We start from the raw sequence: 18,290 nt of genomic DNA, 5'->3' as shown, positions 1-18,290 counted from the left end.
TTTTGATTATTATATGGCGAGGGGACTTTTTTTTTGATCCAGTCTATTCGGCATTCTGTATGCTTCTTGAACCTTCATAGGAATATTGTTCTTTAGATTGGGAAAGTTTTCTTCTATAATTTTGTTAAATATATTTTCTGGGCCTTTGATCTGCAGTTCTTCTCCTTCTTCAATCACTATTATTCTTAGATTTGGTTTTTTTTTATTGTGTCCCAGATTTCCTGAATGTTTTGTGAAGAGAATTTGTTGAATTTGCTGTTTTCTTTGACCAGAGCATTTATTTTCTGTATGGTATCTTCAGAATCTGAGATTCGTTCTTCTATCTCTTGTATTCTATTGGTTATGCTTGATTCTGTAGTCTCTGCTCGTTTACCTAGGTTTTCCATATCCAGCCGGTTCTCGTTTTGTGTTTTCTTCATTGCCTCCATTTCAGTTTTCAATTCTTGGACTGTTTCCTTTACTTGTTTGATTGTTTTTTCTTGGTTTCTCAGGGTATCATTCACGGATTTACTTATTTCTTCAAACTTTTTGTTATATTTCTCATCCATTTCTATACTCATTTCTTCAAACTTTTTGTTATACTTCTTGACCAGTTCCTTAAGGGAGTTATTCATATCCTGTTTAAGGGACTCTATTGCTTTCATAATGGCACTTTTTTCCACTTCATCTGGGTTAGAGTATTCAAATCCTTCTGTTGTAGGGTCGTTGGGATCTGGTGTTTTAATGTTGTTTTTCAGATTGTTGGAGGAGGTCTTGCCTTGGCGTCTGCCCATCTCTTCGTTCAAATGCTCTCTATTGGAACTTCTGGTAGCCGGTCAGGTTCCCTTGTTAGGCAGGGAGTTCACTGATAGAATGCCTATCTTTCCTCAGGCAGGCTATTGAAGCACAGGCACTCCCTCTTTCCGGGATGCGCCTACAGAGCAGGCCCAGTGTGGAAGGCAGCTGAGCTGGGGAAATTTTATGGCCCCAGTGGGAGGGGAGAAATATAGAAATTTGTACCTGGATGGAAGCTGGGATGGCAGGCGGGAGAGCTTAGCAGGGTGGAACCAGCACTGCAGGTTGACCTGGGCGTCTATGGGGTCGGGGAAAGTCCGAGCTCCTCCTCGCCGGGCCCCTGCAGCAGGCCTGAATCACACTCACCCCTCCTATGGCCCTCTGGATGGAAGCTGGGATGGCTGGCGGAGGTGCTAGCAGGGTGGAGCCAGCAGAGCAGGCTGACCTGGGAGTCTATGGGGTCGGGGAAATACCGAGCTCCTCTTCGCAGGGCCCCTGCCGCAGGCCCAAAGCTAACTCACCCCTCAGATGGCCCTCTGGATGGAAGCTGGGATGGCTGGCGGAGGCGCTAGCAGGGTGGAGCCAGCAGAGCAGGCTGACCTGGGAGTCTATGGGGTCAGGGAAAGTCCTAGCTCCTCCTCGCCGGGCCCCTGCAGCGGGCCCGAAGCACACTCACCCCTCAGATGGCCCTCTGGATGGCAGCTGGGATGGCTGGCGGAGGCGCTAGCAGGGTGGAGCCAGCAGAGCAGGCTGACCTGGGAGTCTATGGGGTCAGGGAAAGTCCTAGCTCCTCCTCGCCAGGCCCCTGCTGCGGGCCCGAATCACACTCACCCCTCAGATGGCCCTCTGGATGGCCCAGGCTGTATCTTTTAATTAAGGGATTTAATCCATTTGTAGTCAAGGTTCCGTTGATGAGTAAAGATTTGCTCCTGCACTAATTTTCTTCTGGTTCTTTTGCATTCCTTCATTGGTGTTCACCTTTCCTCTACCTCCCGAGTGTTCAGCATAATGTTCATGCACCATCCCATTCTCCCTTTCTTCTTCCTCTTGGAGGGTTAGTTTTTAGGTTTTTTGGATGGGGGACTCATGTTGCCAGTCCACTCCTCTTTCCCTCCTAGTTTACCCTGTTTTCTGCCTGTCTGCAAGGTTCTGTTGGAAAGTCTGTGTTAAGGATCCAGGCATACATGACTTGTTGCTTTTCTCTTGCTGTTTCTAGGCCCTACCTTGCTTGTATTTCTGACAGTTTAACTATAATAGAACTTCACTGGCAGCTTTTCTGATTTCATGTTTTTGAGCTTTTTTCTTTTAGCCCCGAGGACCTGATTATTTCTATTTTCTCAAGACATGAAGTCTTCGTTACTGTTTTCCTTAAAGAGTTTCTATGCTTTTCTTCCTCCTTTTTTCCCTGAAAAGCTTGCTTTGGGATGTTCATTCACATTGTGTCTCCAGATGTGAGTGCGGTGCTCTTCTGATCACTGGCTTCAGCAGATGTGCAGCTTCACCCTGGTGGTATTGCTTATACGACTGCTCACTTTCCAGCACACAGCCACAGTATCTCCTGCCTCCATTGATAATTACATTGTATATTTATCAATAATTTTCCTTCAGATCATCAAATTTCATTTTTATGCTGATTATTTTACGTATAGAATGTATGTATTCAGGTTGTTGAAAAATCATTTTTCCTGTCACAATTTACTTTTATATCTTTTTTGTTGTTGTTGTGAGCCAGCTTCTTCTTATGTAACCCTGCAGGCCTAGATCTCACTGTTTACCACAGGTTGGTCTGAAAGTCATTACCCTTTTGCCTTGGCCCCTTGATCACTGTTGCTTTTATTCTATGTTCAATGCAATTGCTGATATAGTTGTATCAAGTCTACCATATTATAGCTTACAATGCCATGATAAAATACTGCAAAGAAGGGAAATTATAAACAGTATTTCCTTCATATGTCTGGAGGCAGGGTGTTGTTCAATATCTAGAGACCTATGAATGCATTTGGTGCAGGCTTGCTCTTTGTCATACATGGAGCTTTTTCTGCATGCTCATGTGGCTCAGGAAGGAAAAAGAAAAGACTCCCTTAAGCCTTTTGTGAGGATAGTTCATGACCTAGTCTTTTCGTTTTTATTTTTGAGATATAGGGGATAGAACCTAGGACCTCACACGTACCAGGCAAGCATTTTACCAATGAGTTACATCCCTAGGCTACAAAGTGATCCTCTAAAGCTATACCTTTTAAAATTATTGCATTTGGGATTAAATTTAAACATGACCTTTAGAGGTACACAGCATTTTCAACATTATATGTCATCTTCTTGTTTAGTTCTAGATTTTATTCCATTCATTTTATATAATTTCTCTATTACCTGTCCTAGATATAGACATAAATGATATAGATATATAAATATCAGCTGGTGAGAATATAGGTGGTTGCCACTAAGTTTGATGACTGAATTTGCTTCCTGGGACCCACATAATGGAAAGAAAGAACTGACTCCATAAATCTTTCTATGACCTTCACACATGCACCGTGGCATGTGCAAATGTGCTTGCACACACGTACCATGTTGACATGCACAGTCATATATTCAGTCATACACACCACACACACACACAAAACAAACACTAAAAATTGTCTCATTTATGTTTTTTGTTTTTTAAGGTATATTTTTTTATATATAAAATCTTTCTGTGGTTTAAAGCTACATATATGAGTCTCTTGCCCTTCATGGTAGGACCATCACAGACATATCTTCTCCATTTGTTATAGTCTGGAAAACATTTGTGTTATTTTCTTAAAGTATTATGTTTTTGGCATTTTATTTCTATGTTTTTCTTGAGGTACTTTCTGCTTTCCTGTATTTCTCTGCTTCTATCTTGTTTCAGCCTAGTTTAGCCTGAATTGCTTCCTCTGGTATTTCTTGTACTTTAGATGTGCTGACATTTTCTCAACCTGTGTCTTCAAATGATCCATTTCACTTTCATTTTGAATATGTTTTAAATATAAAAATTTAAATCATTTTTCCTTTCAGTTTATTTTTTAAAAGAATTTCATTTATATATGTGTGTAAATGTGTGTGCCTGAGTTTATGTGCCTATATACATGTAGAAGGCAGAAGAGGACATCTGATCACTTGCTTTAGAGTCACAGACAAATGACTTACATGGGTGCTGGCAACCAAATTCAGGCCTTCTGTTCTCTGAGCCGTATTCCCAGTCTCCCCTTTAAGTCATTCCTGATGTCATTTGTCCCCTGATACCACTGATTACTTTGAAAAGGTAGTTGTCAATTTCTTTGTTACACCTTGAATGCAATGGTTCTTGGTCTATACCTTCTTTTGTGAAAGTCTCTTGATTTTTTTCTTTTGGCAATTTTACTATCTCATGCTTATTGATTGTTTTCTTAGTGTTTCCTGGAGATTCTTGAGATCCGAAAATCTGTAGTTTCATGCCTTTCATCTATTTAGGAAGTTTATGTATATTAAATGTCCTACAGAGTTTCTCTCAGATATGTTTCTCTTGCACTTAGGCCCCAAGCCCCTGCAGTAAGCCATGTCAGCCCTTCATGCTGAGGATCCTCTCCCTACCTGAGTTCATGTCTTCTGCCGTCTCTTACCCAGTCACTGCAATGCTACTGACATATACTGTGCTTTCCCAGGGTTGTAATATCAATTTGCTTATTTGTATAGAGAATTGTTTTCCCTGTTTTTTTTTTATTACTTTCCTTCCTCCACCGCACTCCATGGTCCTCTTCCCATTCTTTAGCTTGAGCGGATGACATCCTCATATCATTTTGAATGCACTCAAACTCGTGTTCCTTCTGCTGCAGACTCAGAAGTAGCTGAGATTGTAGGTGCTGCCTGAGTCTAGAGGAGTGGTTCTCAACCTGTGTGGGTTGTAGCCTCTTGGGGGTCAAGCAATTCTTTCACAGGGGTTGTCTAATACCATCAAAAAGCACAGATATTTACATTATGATTCATAACGATAGCAAAGTTACAGTTATGAAGTAACAACAAAATTAATTTTATAGTTGGGTCACCACAACAAGAGGAGCTGTATTAAAGGGCCACAGCATAAGAAATGTTGAGAACCACTGCTCTAATTTTAATGATTAAAATTTTTCCCTTTTCTTATACATTTTACCTTACTTTTTAATTAATTAAAATTAATTTATTTTAAAACCATTACATGTTAATTACCTATCACCTGGATCATCTCTCTGCTTCTATTTTCTTTTTTTCCTTTAGTTTTCAGCAATAATTTTCTGCTTCTTTGTCTTGCAAGTTTTTATGGTGTGCTAGAAATTGTCTGTGAAACAGCACAGACAGCCACTGTGGCTAATTGCTTCCAGGGCCAGTTAGTTCTCTCTTCCTGTTGTGCAGGAACTGAGTGGGACTGATTGCTGCCATTCACCCAAACTGGGTTAGAGCTCAGGTGGATGACATCAACTTCTGGTTTCAGATGTCTTGACGATAGTTCCTGTGTTTGGATTTGGCACAGGCTCCTTTCTCTTTATGAATTATTCTCCCAACATTGTGGTACTATGGGCGACGTCAGTGTGTTTTCCTGTTTAAGGCCCCTTTCATGCTTCTACCCAGCCGAGAACTTAGGAGCTTCCCAGAAGGAAAGCAAGTCCTATGTTCAGAGCGGATCTCTTTTCTAGTCTGTCCCATAGCTTTTTAAAATTGTATTTCACCCATAAGTCATTTAAAAAAATCTTTCAGAATGCTTGTCCTGTTCTGCTTTATATAGTAGATGATGTCCATTGCTATTCCCTCTCATATGTCAAATATTGTTTCTTATTGATAGAGATCAGGCAGCTACCTCCTCCTCCTCTTCCTCTTCTTCTTATCCTTCTTCTTCTCCTTCTTCCTCTTAATCTCCCCCTTCTCCTCCTCTTCCTTCCTACCCATCTCCTCATGTGTGTGGTATGTTTACGTGTATTTGTGGGCACATGCATTAAGAGATCAGAGTACAGATTTGGGTATTGTTTCTTAGATGCCATTTCAATGTCATATATGTTATTTTTTGAAACAAGGTCTTTTATTAGCCTGGGCTTTATGATGTATATATGGAAACCTGGCCAGGGAGCCTCATGAATACGCCCTTCTCTACCAGGGTTTATATAAATTCTGGGGACTGAACTCAGGTCTTTTTGATTACAGAATAAACACTTTATTGACCGAATTACCATTCCCAGCCCCTCATTTAACGTTTTTCTATCCTTTATATGATCTAATAAATAAATAGATGCTTAATAATTACTTATAAAATTTAGATTATATATTAGCTTAAATGTCTGTGGGTATAATAGATCCTATAATAGCTCTTCAGTAGACAGCATCTGCATCCACAGAAGCTTATTTAAATTTTGGTTTCTGGGAATCACCAAGAATCTCATTTAATTGGAGCTAGGTTAAAGTTAGGGTTCTGCATTTTTGCCAGTGACCTTGAGGATTTTTTCAGAAAAAGGTAGTCCTTGGTCTCTCTTTGGAAAAACTTTGACAATGTGCCATGGTCTATGCCAGGATGTTTTTCCACTGCAATTTCTTGAAGACATAAAGTATTGAGTTACGTATTAAGCATGATAGAAACTAATTCAAAACTGCAGTGAATAGAGATTTAAAATGTGGATGCTTATCTTCAGAATTCAAAGTTTCTTGAAAATGATGAAATCTAGGGCTAATGGTGTTGCTAAGTGGCAAGGTGCCATCTTTGATTTGACCCCTAGCAATGAAAAATTATGTAAGACACGTTGATATCCTCAGAGATATTTCTAGAACATCATCAAATGTTGCCAGTTGGGAGAAAACACTGAAACATGCGAGAGATCCAGTAACTGGAATGAATTCAAAAGGATTTGGAGTTGTAGTGGTGTGGAAATCGGAGAAGTTATGTGAGTTGGAGAGAGAACTTGAACAAAGAGTACAAAGGAGCTAACATGTCTTTATCCTTTGTTTTAGAGGAATGAACAGATGCAGATTTTTTTTTTTTTTTGCCATTCTTCAGAAAGCTGTGGCCTCAGCATTCAGCGTGAGAGTGCATTACCAAGCTCCATCTAATGTCAGTGCATGCTGGTTCACCACAGAATACAATGAGTGCCTTTACTCTAATTCTTAAAAATTCAACAGATACAGTCAACCTCTGCCACTCAACTCACATTGCATTGCTAAGCAGTTGTATTCAAGCCTATGTGTGATCTCTGTATCAATTTGTTTCAGATGCTCTTTTGCAGCTGCCTTGCTTCTGTACAGCACACATACTTGTGTGCAATCGTCATATGTGTTCTCACGAACGTCCCAAACAGCTGACTTCTGGCGTGGTGAATTTGGCTGTCTGACGTGGGTGGCATGACTGCATTTCAAGACCTGAATGGTATTCTGACTTCAAGTTGAGGGACTGAGAGAGGAGCATTCCATTACCTGTCCTGCACAAACACTTGAAGTCCTCTAAGATTTAGGAAGCCGTGCACTCTTTTTCAGTTATTTCGAGCTTTACTTTACACCAATAACCCAGCCTTCACAATTTCTCTGGAAACTAAATGTTAGAAACTGTTCTAATGCAACTGTTTTATTTTTATTTATAACTATTATGATTCATGTAGTTAGAAAGTTGAGCTATGTGATGGAAGACTAAAAATCTGTCTATTTATTACTTGTTTATGGATTTTAGATGAAACAATTTTTATAATAGAAAGGTAAGCATAAATGTAAGTGTGTTTTAGTCACTCTAGACAAAACAGGTGTACTAACACATTCTGCAAATTAGCAAATTAATTTAGCACTCTGGAAATCACACTGAAATGTTACTGAAGTGAGCTTTTTTTTTTTTTCCCTGTTTTAAAGCCTGGCACTCAGCTCACCAAGCCTAAGAAGTCTTGCAGCTCCTCTGCTTGCTGACATTGACTTCTGAGATTCAGCTCAAGGGACCACAGTCTCCTCTTCACCTGAGAAGTCTTCAAGGATTTGTGTGAATTGCTTAAAGCCACCACAGTGACTGTAGCTTTCTGTCCAAAACTGAGGTGAGCCTTTGGTGAGTTGTATTATTGACCAAAATTTTCACCTGTCTCTGTAGAGACAATCTGTCTTCGCGCTCTTGAAGTACTGGGACAAATGAAAAATATATTTTCTCTCAATTCTAGGTGTTGGGAAATCCAAGTTCAAGACATCAACAGCTTCAACCCATGTGAGGATCTCTTTCTTATCTTGCTTTAAAGGTTGAAATATTCCCATATCACCAAATTTGTGTCTTTTTGGGAAGCACTATTTGGTGACTCACACATCCCATGGATAATTTCAAGCATTATCCAAGCAGAGTTGAAAGTACTTAGTTTCATTCTGGGGAGTGGTGCTGCACACCTTTGATCATAGCACACAGGAGGCAGAGGCAGTCGGATCTCTGAGTTCGAGCCCAGCTTGGCCTGCAGAGCGAGTTCCAGGACAGCCAGGACTACTCAGAGGAACCCTGTCTCAGGAACAAGCCAAAACTAAAACAAAAAGAGTACTTGGTTTCTCCTCCCTCAAGTCCACTTTGAATACCCTATTTTATGCTTTCGTTTTCCTTCCCTGTTTTGGGGAAACAATCCTACCATTGACAATCCCCAGCATTGACAATCTCCTTGTCTTATAGGGATATAAATCTCAGCACAGGACTTCCTCTGCATGTTATTACGTAAACTCAGCTATTTCACAAAAGACTCACTTCTTATCACCATCACTTTGAGGGGTGAAGATTGTAGAGTATGTTGGGGACCGCAAACATTCACACGTAGCATACATAATGCCTCCACATGACTCTGCAGACCCCTCTAGTCCTCTCGAGGAGGAGAAATTCTTTTACTTCTCTTTGACGTTGGTTACAGACATATGGACTTCTTTGCCTGGTGACGTATTAGCAGAATTACTATCAATTAAATATATTGGTGTTTATTTTTGCAGTGCTGAGTCTCACACATGCCAGGCAAGAACACGCTAATGGATCTACACCAGCAGCCTGACAATTGAATTTGAAATGCTCTTCAGTCACCAGGCTGTCCTTCCGCACATGTAGCATGGCCATCAGGGAAACGTTTTGCAGCTGGACTTCAGGTCCCAGAGAGGCAGATTCTTCCTGGCTGCCATAACTCAAAGAAGCAGCTGGGCCCACCCTGAGAATTATACAGAGAAACAAATCTGCCCAGCTGTGCTCCTCTCAGACCCACTAAACTCAGGAAATCCACGGCCAAATATCTCAAACCTCATAATTCTGAAGCTTTTTGTTGGTTGGCAACAAGCACAATTGTCTAACTTCCTTCAAGTCTATGCTCCTCAGTGGATTCGTGAAATAGTCCCACATCTGTTCTTTTTATTTCTTTGCATGTGAATTTCAAGGCATATCTGATTTCTAGTTGCTAGTTTAAATGTTATTACATTATAATTTTTATTTGTAGATTGCAAAGCAATGAAAATTTGGAAACTAATTTTGTATTTGACTACCTTACTGAATTGTCTTACAATCTTTTCAATATTAATAAAAAATGACTGTTTTATGTAGATACTAAATTGCTGGAGTATAATTAAATTGATGCTTCTCTGTATTTAAGTCTGGCACCACCTCTTTCTTCTCACCATCACTTGGCCTATGAGTTTATTTCAAGTCATCTTTCGTAACTGGACCGTGTCCTCAAATAGATTGTCTTAATCAAGTCTACACAGACATAACTTATGTGCAACAAAATCCACACATTTTCACTGTACAGTTTAATGAATCTTGACAAATGTATACAACTGGGTACCAGTGTAATCAAGACTCAGAATGTTTCAATTACTCTAAAGGGATCCCCTGAGTCCCTTTGAAGTCAGATTTGGTCTTGAACACCAAAGAGCTCATTGATTTCTTCTCTGCTTCTATAGGTTAATTCTGCCTTTTCCAGAATTTGGTAAAATTGGAATGATATGGTATGCACTCCTTTTGTGTCAGGCTTCTTCGTTTTAATTCAACCATGTTGCTTGGTATACTATTTTTTTACATTATGGAACAGTATTCTGTGTAAAGATATATCATGGTTTTGTCATTATTCAAATCGATAGATACTTGGATTATTTTTGGATTTAAGTGAGTATGACTTATACAAATATTTCATATTTGTATCCAACTCTTGGTCCTATAATTTTTTCTAAAAAATAAAGATTTGGAGAGATATTTATTTATTGAGACTTGTGGGAAGATAGTTGATTATGTGCATTATCTGTGTACATTTGTTCATGGAGGCCAGAAGTGGGTGTTAGATCTCTTGGAATTAGAGTTACAGGTTGTTGTGAGCTGCTGGATGTGGGTGCTAGGAACTAAACCAGGGTCCACTGAAAGAGCAGTAAATACTCTTAACCGTTGAGCCATTTTGCAAGAGCCCAATAAACATCTTTTATTGGACTTGCCATGTATTGTGGTTGAAATGAGAATAGCCCCCATAGTTTCATACATTTCAATATCTGATCACTAGGGAGAATCATTATTTGAAAGGCCTTGTTGAAGAAAGTGTGTCACTGGGGTGGGGGTGGGGGTTGAGGTTTCAAAAAGCCTATTTCAAGCTCAGTCTCTCTTCCTGTTCTTTGTAGAATTCTCAGTTACTTCTCCAGTACTGTGTATGTCTGCCTGCGAACCTTCATGCTTCCTGCCCTGATAATGGACTAAACTTCTGAAACCAGAAGCAAGCCCCAGAGAAATGTTTTCATTCATAAGAGTTGTCTTGGTCATGGTGTAGCTTCACAACAATAGAACACAGCCTAAGACAACATGTGTATGGTACCTGAAACAGGAAAATTGCTGAGTCATGATGACGTGGGATGCCCAGTGGGATGAAGACTCTTTGTAGCTGTATCTGGTGCCCAAATGTTTGGAAATAACCCATGTGGCCTGCCACCCACTTCAGTCCAGGTGCTTGTAACATGCCCACTTGGTGTTAGGAGGAAAGAAGCTGGGAGCCCACCGTAGTTCGACACTCCCCACCTGGGCAAGCAGTTGGATCTGGTCTGCTAGGTATGCACAGGCAGGAGACAATAACAGATTCCTGCCAGACACGAGATTCCCAAGTCCCACAGCGTACTGTATGACAGATTTATCTTTTACTCAGACAAAAGGGTTTATGTGCTACACACTGCTTACCACAGTTGAGATGGCAAGCAGGGCTCCCACCTGATAGTCCCAGAGCTGGCAAAAAATGTATCTCAGTCATGTTGAAAGACCAAGAGAGGTGGAGTCAGTATCCAGGGCCAAAGTGACCACACTGCTTACCATTTTAAAAAACGCTCGTTGTCAGAAAAGATTTCAGATACACAGTAGGACAGATTCAGACGTAAAAGACCTCCTAACGGATCACAGTGTGTATGATAAATATGTACAAGCTTAGAAAAGAGAAAAGAAATAGTAGAAACAGTCATAGATTAAAATGATTTAAAACTTCTTAAAAAGAAAGAAAAATACATATATTAAGTCACATAAAGATGGAAAATACACAGAGACTATGGATTATGTATATTATTATGTTTTATTTAAATTTTTTGACTTCAGAGAGACATTTGATTCTGGGAACTGCTAAACTAAACCAACATATATTTTAAAGATATCTTGACTTCAAAATTTGAATCTAAGGATATGTTATTTTGGAAAAGAGATTCTGCTTTTGTTTCTACAGAGGATGGGAACCTGTGGATTCCTTCCAGGGTGGCATGGTTTGCTTTGATGGGACAAGACGCATGAAACATCTCTATGAACTTTAAAAACACTTTATCCAACAAACAGCTGGAAACAGTTTGAAGAAAACTACGCCCAAATTTCCAAAATAATTGGTTATAAATGTTTATTTTAATTTTAAAAGGGTTAGTTATAAATGATTAATGGTCACAGTTAATTTCTTAAAAAAAATAAGGGGAATATTATATAGAAATAAGTACATTGGTATGTATGGATTTTGGTCTGTTGATACAAATTTAAGGTCAATATTGTTACACACACACACACACACTATATATATACATATAGTGTAATACATAGTGTAAATATATTTCTATACATATATATTTCTACTTTTGTTTAAGGTATTATGCTTATACAACTCACTTAAAAATGTAATGAGAAATTAAGAAATACAGATTAATAGATAACCATATATAATAATCAAACTTTCAGTCATGTTAGTTAGGTTTTCTAGATATTTGAATGCAATTTATACCCTGGCAATGCTGAAGCATTGATGGGTAGCCCATAGATGATGATTCTGTTGAACTTGTCCATATTGGGTTTCATGGTCTAAGTTGATGAGGACAATTGACCAGGCATCTTCCTCAAGACAGTACCAGATCTCATTACAAATGGTTGTGAGCTACCATGTGGTTGCGAGCCACCATGTGGTTGCTGGAAAATGAAATTAGAACCTTTGAAAGAGTAGGCAGTGCTCTTAACCGCTGAGCCATCTTTCCAGTTAGATAGATAACCTTCAACACTTCAAAGACCTATATGGTATTTAAAAGGTTTTAAGAACTTAGACTTTTCCTAAAAATGAAACATGTCTGCTTCTTGCAGCACCAATTACTTCAGAGAGGTTGATGAGCATCAAAGAAACTCGTTATGGAATTTGCCTTCAATGTGACAAGGCTAGCCATTTGGGCAAGAAACTGCTCTTGTCTGGAGTGCTTGATGTATGCTGTATGAACTGGACATGCAGACCCACAGAAAAGTGACTGCTGAACTTCCAACTGACAAGATGGTCCTTCAGGGTTTATGCTTCACAGAAGAAACTACCAGGCATTCTGCAGGACACAGAAGAAAGCAACCAACAAACTTTGCCAGTACAAGGTAGAACAGACCTTCAAATTTCCTGCTTTACTGAAAAACCTGACAGATACTATGGGCCTGTAGGCTGAAGAGGGATATACCAATGTTACAGAAAAACTTTGGGTGACTGTCCAGGCAACAAGATGTCTCTGTCATTTCTAAAGCTTTGAAAGTTGCTTACACTGCACTTCCTATTTACTTAGGTAATATTATATATCCTTCTGGGGTCTCTGATGGAGTTGAAGACAGATAGTTATAGTTTTCCTTAGTTATAATAAAAGATTAAATTAGATACAAAACTTTAAACTCAAAAGATAAGATGGATGATAGAATATATTCTTTAATTTTGGCATAATACTAACAGACTCAATATTGCAACTGTAATTCTTGCTTGATAACTGTTTCGTTATATGTAATTTTACTATGTTAAAGTTAAAACCTTTCTTTTCATTTAAACAGAAAAGCAAAGATGATGTGGGATGTCCTTCTGTTTATCTGTTGCTTTTATTGGTTGATGAATAAAACTGTTTTGGCCACTGGCTTAGCAGAGTAAAGCCAGGAGGAAAATCTGAACAGAGATAGTGGAAATAGGTGGAGTTGAAGGAGACACCAGAATATTACTGGGAAGCCTTATGGTGATGCATAGGTTAATAGAAATGTGTTAATTTAAGACTATGTCTCAGTCATTGACAACACAGTGTTGTAATTAATATAGTTTCTGTGTGATTTTTGGGTCTGGGCAGCTGGAAAACCAAAGTGCAATCTCTGTGTACATTGTGAGGCAGGTATATGTGTTAGCCAGCTTTCTGTTACAGTGATACAGTGCTTAACAGAATCAACTTAAAGGAGAAAATGACTTTGTTTTTTATTGTTTGATTGTGTTTTTTGTTTGATTGTGTTTTTCTAATTGGCTTTTGATTTTAGAGATTTTTAACTCACAGTTGGGGTCTGTGTTGAGACATTGTATCCTGGATGTGGAAGACTGTGAAGAAAGATGACTCTAACTCCATGGTGAGCAGGAAACAAAGACACAAAGCACCAGTCTGGAGTTCAAGTTACTCCTCCAAGTCCATGTCTTCAGTAACCTGGCTTTTTCTGAACAAGCCCCATCTGCCAAGTATTCTAAAACCTTATGACACTGGAGACCAAACCTTCTCATGGCATTTTGCCCTAAGTCATAACAGTATGCTTTATTACTATAAGTATTTTGTTTTATTTTGTATATGTATGTATATGCAGGTAGGGAAAACAGCGTGCATGCTGTGACATGCACATGGAAGTCTTGAAATCGTGGCAATCTAGCTGCTTTGGCCTCCAAAGCCTTTACACCTCACCATTTTCCTTTTATGAAAATTATCCCAAAGTCAATTAGATTTTTTTAAAAAAAAATTAGGGCTATGATCTATTAATTAGGTTCTACTTAGGGTTTTTTGCATATATAACAAAGTATACTTAAGTTTTACCTAAAAGAATATAACATTATTTACTGTCAAGTTTTACTGAATTTTTTCGCAGTTTTGAGGTAATCAAATAGGTACTAATCTCATAGGTGAAACTTTGCGTTGGAGACTATTGGTTTTATTGGTTTGCCCAACTATATGGGGCTATGTGCTACAACTTTCTGATGCTTTTTAAGAAAAAAAATAGGTAGTTTTGTTTCTTATGCTTTTTATTTTTATCTTATTTATTCATTTTACCTTCTTTTCATTTGTTTGGTTTCTGTATGTATATGACGTATGGGTCCATACTAATGGTACGTTAGTCTGCTCTCTCTTTCCACCTCTTTCTTCAGGGTCAAACTCAGGTCATCAGACTTGGCAGTATATGCCTTTCCCTGCTCAGCCATCATAGCTGACCCTCTTCTACTTATTAATTAAAAAAAATAACTTTCTAAGTCCTTTGCTTTTTTTTTTAGAATATTTTAAACAGTTGCAGCAATTTTTATTTAAAAAAGTATGGTTGTAGTTTTGATTTGTATTGCATTGAGTCTATTAACCAACTTATAGAGCATTGAACCTAAACATTTAGCCTTCCAGCCCATTAACAAATTCCTATTAACTTAGGACTTCTTAATTGTTTTTCTCCAGTGGTCAGTTCTTTTTAATTACATTTTCAGTAAATTTTAAAGTTTCAGTTAGCTTTCTAAGCTTATTCTTAATTATTTCTTGCTTTGGATATTACTATAAATGGTATTGTTTTATCAAGGTTAATTTTTTTTGTTGCTAGCACAGATTAATATAATTAAAGTATGTTGACATGGATCACACTATGTTGCTAGTTTTGCTCATGATGACTAGTTGCTTTTTATAGATCACTAGGTCATTTCTGAAGAGATGATCACATTGTGTGTGAGTGCAGACTTGCCAACGTGCCGATCTGTAGTTACAATCTGTATGCGCCTTCCCTCCCCCTTACTCAGTTATTTTCACTCTTAATTTTCTCGTGGGAAGGTATTTCATTGGAATTTTAATTTCCTTAACAAATATAGGGAGTTTTGACTACTTGGCATCATGAGTCTGTACTGTAAATCCGTTGCTGTTGCTTTGGAATCCCACAGCCTCATGCAGTGGCCTGGTGACTGAACCTGGCCACACTGCTAGCTCTCAATTCCTGTCTGTCTAGTAGAAACATCCTTAACTAATTTCATTTTTCCATTTTTCTTCAGTTTGTTTTGCAATTTCTGTCTCTGTAGAAAATTTGTTAGATTATTGGAATTATTATCACATATTTTAAAGGAATATCTTGTTCTTTTGGTGGCTACATTATGGCTAGCATTTATTTTTTATAATTTTTTTTATCTTTTTAATGGAGTCGTCCCTTACTTTTGCTACTGTTAAGTGTAGTTGGAGTTTAACTATATTAATATTTTTAGAAAACAGGTCTTTTCCCTGTTTTTAACTTTTACTGATTCTTTGAAAATTCCTTACAGGTCCACATTGTTTGTTGACCTGCTGCTCTCTTCCTCCTGTCCTCCCTCCTCTGCAACTCCCAACACACTTTTGTCCTCTTTGTTTCCCAGACAATTGCATTTAACCTAAGCAAGCACGATTTTATGTGACCCTATAAAGCTGAGATACTTTAAATGAGAGACAGCAGATGCTATTTGTCTTTCAGAGATTGGATCGTTTTGCTTAATCTGATCATCTCCCATGGCATTCATTTCCCATGAACAGCGTAACTTCATTCCTCTCTGTGGCTGACAAACTTTGCTTCCCCATGCCTCTGTTGTTGGACACCTACTTTTTTTTTTTTTTTTACTTCTGCTTTACTGTTTTTTCCCATATTCAATTTAACTTTCCTTTAGTAGCCTTGTCTTAGTTAGGGTTTCTATTTCTGTGAAGAGACACCATGACCACAGAAACTCTTACGTTGAAAACATTTTATTGGGGCTGACTCACAGTTCAGAGGTTTAGACCATTATCACCATTGTGGGAAGTATGAAGACATGAAGGCAGACATGGTGCTGGAGAAACAGCTGAAAGTTCCACATCTGGATCAGCAGGCAGCAGGAAAAGAGAGAGACATCTGAAGCCTCAAAGCTCAACCCTGGTGATGTACTTCTTGTAACAAGACCACACCTACTCCAACAAGGCCACACCTCCTAATAGTGCAGCTCCCTAAGGGCCTGTGGAGGCCATTTTCGTTCAAACCATTACAAGTTTATTAATGGAAAATCTTAAATTATAGACTTTTAAATTTTGTCTTTCTCTTCTTTCCTTACCTCTCCTCTTCTTCCTCTCTCTTCTCTCTCTCTCTCTCTCTCTCTCTCTCTCTCTCTCTCTCTCTCTGTCTCTCTGCCTCACACACACACACACACACACACACACACACACACACATTTATTTATTTATCTGACAGTGGGAACAAGTTCTCATTGCTGGTTGCCACATGTTAGGAAGAAAATTAAAAATTTAACTTCCCTCTCAGGGTTCTTAGTTTAATTAATTAAAAAAAATTAAACTGACTCAGAAGGGTGCTTGAGGACAACTATGCAAGAGTTTAAGAGAAAAACAACAGAACAGGCAAGCTGGAGATCTCTGCAGCTTCCAGGATAATGGAGATGAAAGAGATGACGAGAAAAATCCATGCTTAGGCTTCCATAGTTAGCAATGGAGGTCAGACACATGGTGAACAAGCAACTACTTGGTGAGTAAGTAGATGACCTCGGAGCATTAAGGGAGCATGACCTGGCTTAAGCCAGTACCTGAAAGAATAAAAATGTAAGAATTCAAAAAGGAAAAGTTGGGACTCAGAAAGGCAGGCAGACATAACAGAACCATATGTTGGCCTTGGAGGGAATATACCCTTTGTGGTGTTTCTGGGAAGGAAAAGTACAGTATCTTGCTGAAGGGATTCCCTCCAATTCTTCAGCATGAATTAAGGCAAATTATCCTTTCTAAAAAGTGGTCTCTTGACTAGGTGGTTGACTGGCCCCACTGGATTAACTCTTTAGGCAGGAGATAATGTAATGTTTCTACTCAGATGAAGATTCTATTCTTTACTCTTGGAGAAAATAGGTTTCCTTAAAGGGCCTCAATATAGGCTTTATTGCTACCGCAGTGTGAGGTTTTATAGGTTGGCCTCAAACATTATTCTTCTGTTTCCACCAGTATCACCAGTAACTGGGATTACACCCATACGATACCAATGTGTTGGTCCTTTTCTTCTTCTACTATAAGAAATTCAAGATAAGCATTTTCCCATAGTTATGTCTTATAGGTTTTAGTATCTTGTTTTTTTTTTAAGTTTTAGATTTTAGTTCATGTTTATTTTTTATTTTTGTGGTTTTTATCTATGTTCATTTTCATCTATAATGCTTAATTTCTAAATATTTAGGGCTGTTCTTAATATATGCCATTATTGAGTTATAATTTAACATGGTTACAGTCAGAAGACATGATCTATAATGTATAGAAGTCCATTTTGGCATAGAAAATTGTCTGTCTTGGTAAATGGTCCATTTATCTTTAAGCACATGACCTTTTCCTTTCGCAAGGTGTTTCAATCACTGTCCTATGGCCATGAGGAAGCTCCATGACCATGGAAACTTTTATAAAAAAAAGCATTTAATTTGGATTTTCAGTTTCAGAGGTTTAGTTCATTATCATTATGGTAGGAAAGCCTGGAGGCATACAGGCAGACAGGGTTCTGGAGAAGTAGTTAAGATTTTTGCATCTGGATCCACAGTCAGCAGAAAGAGAGTGATACTGGGCCTGGCTTGTTCTTCTGAAACTTCAAAGCTCATACCCAGTGACACAGTTCATCCAATAAGGCTACACCTACTCTAGCAAAGTCACACTTCCTAAGCCCTTCTTAAGTAGTACTGCTTCCTGATGTCTGAGCATTCAAATAAACAAACCTCTGAGCACATGGGACTTCCTGCGTTAGTTAAGACTAGTTGATTTAGAATGATGTGTCTATTACCCACATACCCCTGTAGCATAATTAATAAAAACCCAGAGACATAAATTGGGATTCAACCTGACGGTCAGAAAAGCAAAACAGCTTTTTTGCTTTTTCCTCTACCTCAGTCTGAAATGGTAATCCTGCCTCTAGGACTCTCAGAATGAGATTGGGTCTGTGAGCTGCCTTATATTCCTCTCTAGGACTGGGTTTAAATGTGTGTACCACTGCTGCCCAATTTCTATGGCAAACTAGTGTGGCTACTGGGATTAAAGGTGTGTGTCTCCATTGCTTGGTCCATAAG

Source organism: Myodes glareolus, chromosome 25 (assembly GCF_982192425.1).
Source record: "Myodes glareolus chromosome 25, mMyoGla1.1, whole genome shotgun sequence".
In the NCBI taxonomy this organism is placed as follows: Eukaryota; Metazoa; Chordata; class Mammalia; order Rodentia; family Cricetidae; genus Myodes; species Myodes glareolus.
This window is presented reverse-complemented; position numbering follows the sequence as displayed.